This window comes from Heptranchias perlo, unplaced genomic scaffold (genome assembly GCF_035084215.1).
Source record: "Heptranchias perlo isolate sHepPer1 unplaced genomic scaffold, sHepPer1.hap1 HAP1_SCAFFOLD_173, whole genome shotgun sequence".
NCBI classification, from domain to species: Eukaryota; Metazoa; Chordata; class Chondrichthyes; order Hexanchiformes; family Hexanchidae; genus Heptranchias; species Heptranchias perlo.
In genome coordinates, this window is record NW_027139001.1 from 777051 (window position 1) to 781864 (window position 4814).

Here is a 4814-nt window from a genome sequence, read left to right on the forward strand (position 1 = left end):
AGTCAGCAGGCCTGCATTGTCTTATCAATGATAGGTCTTTGATGTGAGTCAAGGACTGGTCTGAATGTCTCCATGTTTATGGCAGATCAATATAGGTAACGAGCTTAGCCAAAGTTGAAAGACATTCCAGGTTGGGAGATAAGGAACAGAAGGAACAGGGAAGAACATTCCAAGTTGGAAAGTGAGGAAGTTATCCCCTTTGATGTCTAACAGCAGCATGATCAGCACATGGACGATTTATGATTGGCCGGAAATAATGTAACCTCGCATGGCAACCTATGCCCGGCTTATGATTGGTGTTGACCCTCGTTAAGTATGTTCCAACCCTATTGATTTGTATAAAAACGTGTGGATTTCTGTATGTTTCTTGTTCTTGCTCTGCCAGCATAGAGGGACTCTATCAGGAGTCCAAATCAATGCTGCAGACTAAGAACCCTGCTATTAAAGATGTGTTGAACTTTAAAATGTATTCGACTTCAGTTATTACTGAACCAGACTGAGGGGAAAGAATCCGGATCGTCAGGGTGACTGCGTGCACTGCAGGTTCCATGGGTGCAGTCTGGGATCAGTCTGGGGTGACAGCGTGCACTGCAGGTTCCATGGGTGCAGTCTGGGATCAGTCTGGGGTGACAGCGTGCACTGTAGGATTGCTGTTGCAGTCTGGGATCAGTCTGGTGTGACTGCGTGCACTGTAGGATCCCTGGGTGCAGTCTGGGATCAGTCTGGGGTGAATGCGTACATAGCAGGATCCCTGGGTGCAGTCGGGGATCAGTCTGGGGTGACTGCGTGCACTTTCCGATCACTTGGTGCAGTCTGGGATCAGTCTGGGGTGACTGTGTGCACTGCAGGATCCCTGGGTGCAGTCTGGGATCAGTCTGGGGTGACTGCGTGCACTGTTGGATCCCTGGGTGCAGTCTGGGATCATTCTGGGATGACTGCGTACATTGCAGGATCCCTGGGTGCAGTTTGGGATCTGTCTGGGGTGACTGTGTGCACTGCAGGATCCCTGGGTGCAGTCTGGGATCAGTCTGGGGTGACTGCGTGCAATGTAGTATTCCTAGGTGCAGTCTGGGATCAGTCTGGGGTTACTGCGTGCACTGTAGGATCCCTGTGTCCAGTCTGCGCTCAGTCTGGGGTGACTGTGTGCACTGTATAATCCCTGGCTGCAGTCTAGTGTGACTGCGTGCACTGCAGGATCCCTGTGTGCAGTCTGGGATCAGTCTGGGGAGACAGCTTGCAATGAAGGATTCCTGGGTGCAGTCTGGTTTCAGTCTGGGGTGACTGCGTGCACTGCAGGTTCCATGGGTGCAGTCTGGGATCAGTCTGGGGTGACAGCGTGCACTGCAGGTTCCATGGGTGCAGTCTGGGATCAGTCTGGGGTGACAGCGTGCACTGTAGGATTGCTGTTGCAGTCTGGGATCAGTCTGGTGTGACTGCGTGCACTGTAGGATCCCTGGGTGCAGTCTGGGATCAGTCTGGGGTGAATGCGTACATAGCAGGATCCCTGGGTGCAGCCTGGGATCAGTCTGGTGTGACTGCGTGCACTGTAGGTTTCCTGGGTGCAGTCTGGGATCAGTCTGGGGTGACTGCGTGCACTGTACGATCCCTGCGTGCAGTCAGGGATCAGTCTGGGGTGACTGCGTGCACTGTTGGATCCCTGGGTGCAGTCTGCGATCAGTCTGGCGTGACTGGGTGCATTCTGGGATCCCTGCGTGCAGTCTGGGATCATTCGGGAGTGACTGGGTGCATATAGGATCCCTGGGTGCAGTCTGGGATCAGTCTTGGGTGAATGCGTACACAGTCGGATCCCTGGGTGCAGCCTGGGATTAGTCTGGTGTGACTGCGTGCAATGTAGGTTTCCTGGGTGCAGTCTGGGATCAGTCTGGGGTGACTGCGTGCACTGTACGATCCCTGGGTGCAGTCAGGGTTCAGTCTGGGGGGACTGCGTGCACAGTTGGATCCCTGGGTGCAGTCTGGGATCAGTCTGGAGTTACTGCATGCACTGTCGGAATCCTGGGTGCAGTCTGGGGTGACTGGGTGCACTGTTGGATACATGGGTGCAGTCTGGGATTAGTCTGGGGTCACTGCATGCACTGTTGGATTCCTGGTTGCAGTCTGGGATCAGACTGCACCCAGGACCAGACTGCGGTGACTGCATGCACTGTCGGGTCACTGGGTGCAGTCTGGGATCAGTCTGGGGTGACTGCATGCACTGTAGGATTCCTGGGTGCAGTCTGGGATCAGTCTAGAGTGACTGGGTGCACTGTAGGATTCCTGGGTGCAGTCTGGGATCAGTCTCGGGTGACTGCGTGCACTGTTGGATTGCTGGGTGAAGTCTAGGATCAGTCTGCGGTGAATGGGTGCACTGCAGGATGCCTGGATGCAGTCTGGGGTGTCTGCGTGCACTGTAGGATCACTGGGTGCAGTCTGGGATCCGTCTGGGGTGACTGCGTGCACTTTGGGATTCCTGGGTGCAGTCTGGGATCAGTCTGGGGTGACTGCGTGCACTGTAGGATCCCTGGGTGCAGTCTGGGATCAGTCTGGGGTGACTGCTTGCAATGTTGGATTCCTGGGTGCAGTCTGGGATCAATCTGGGGAAACTGCGTGCACTGTAGATTTCCTGGTTGCAGTCTGGGATCAGTCGGGGTAACTGGGAGCACTCTGGGATCCCTGGGTGCAGTCTGTGACAGGTCACGGGTGACTGCGTGCACTGTGGGATCCGTGGGTGCAGTCTGGGATCAGTCTGGAGTGACTGGGTGCAGTGTAGGATCACTGGGTGCAGTCTGGGATCAGTCTGGGGTGACTGCGTGCACTGTAGGATTCCTGGGTGCAGTCTGGGATCAGTCTGGGGTGACTGGGTGCATCCTGGGATCCTTGGGTGCAGTCTGGGATCAATCTGGGGTGACTGGGTGCAGTGTATGATCCTTGTGAGCAGTCTGGGATCAGTCTGTGGTGACTGTGTGCACTGTCGGATCCATGCCTGCAGTCTGGGATCAGTCTGGGGTGAATGCGTGCACTGTCGGATCCCTGGGTGCAGTCAGCGATCAGTCTGGGTTGACTGGGTGCACTGTCGGATCCCTGGGTGCTGTCTTGCATCAGTCTGGCGTGAATGCGTGCAGTGTAGCATCTCTGGGTGCAGTCTGGGTTCAGTCTGGGTGACTGCATGCACTTTACGATCCCTGGGTGCAGTCTGGGATCAGCCTGGGGTGACTGCGTGCACTGTAGGAATCCTGGGTGCAGTCTGGGATCAGTCTGGTGTGACTGCATGCACTGTAGGAACCCTGGGTGCAGTCTGGGGTCATTCTTGGGTGACTGCGTGCACTGTAGGATTCCTGGGTGCAGTCTGGGATCAGTCTGGGGTGACTGTGTGCAATGTAGTCTCCATGGGTGCAGTCTGGGATCAGTCTGGTGTGACTGCGTGCACTGCGGGATCCCTGGGTGCAGTCTGGGATCAGTCTGGTGTGACTGCATGCACTGTAGGATCCCTGGGTGCAGTCTGAGATCAGTCTGGGGTGACTGGGTGCACTGTATGATTCCTGGGTGCAGTCTGGGATCAGTCTGGGGTGACTGCGTGCACTATTGGATTCCTGGGTGCAGTCTGGGGTGACTGCATGCACTGGATTACTGGGTGCAGTCTCGGATCAGTCTGGGGTGACTGCATTCCTGGGTGCAGTCTGGGATCAGTCTGGGGTGACTGCGTGCACTGTGGGATTCCTGGGTGCAGTCTGGGATCAGTCTGGGGTGACTGCGTGCACTGTAGGATCCCTGGGTGCAGTCTGGGATCAGTCTGGTGTGACTGCGTGCACTGTGGGATTCCTGGGTGCAGTCTGGGATCAGTCTGGGGTGACTGCATGCACTGTGGGATTCCTGGGTGCAGTCTGGGATCAGTCTAGTTTGACTGCGTGCAATGTGGGATTACTGGGTGCAGTCTCGGATCAGTCTGGGGTGACTGCGTGCACTGTGGGATTCCTTGGTGCAGTCTCGGATCAGTCTGGGGTGACTGCGTGCACTGTGGGATCCCTGGGTGCAGTCTCGGATCAGTCTGGGGTGACTGCGTGCACTGTGGGATTCCTAGGTGCAGTCTGGGATCAGTCTGGGGTGACTGCGTGCACTGTAGGATCCCTGGGTGCAGTCTGGGATCAGTCTGGGGTGACTGCGTGCACTGTAGGATTCCTTGGTGCAGTCTCGGAGCAGTCTGGGGTGACTGCGTGCACTGTGGGATCACTGGGGACACTCTGCGCATTTTTTTTGCCATTTTTCCAAGATGGTAGCCGTACTTGCTGCCATTTTGTCCAAGATCCCGATGTGCTGGTCGTGTGTCAATACACACATATCTATATATCTATATATATATATTCATATTATGAGTACAAGTTGTTGTTGCTATCGTTATTGTTGTTGTGGTGCCCATTGTCTGCCTGAGAAGGGACCGGCCGCGGACCCCACTACAGGGGATGGACCAATGCCTCACCTGGAGGCGACCAATTGAGGCATTCCCCAGAGGGGACCAACCGAGGTCTCCTGCTCAGGCTGCAACCAAACAGGGCCCACGTCAGTTCAGTCTGTTCACTGCCCTGGGGTTTAATTTCCTCTCTGGGCCCTGGTTTTGGGGCCTCGGTTTAACATGTTCCTGTTCGATTGTGACCCATGTCGAGAAGTGAATGATGCCTCATATTGCTCGCTGAACTGTCTTCGATCTCCCAGCTCAGATTGGATGAGTTCACCTCACCGACCATTAATTCGGATCCCCACAAACTGCTGAGTGAATGGATTAACACTTTCTGACCAAATCTTCAAAGAAGGCAGAGGGGAAA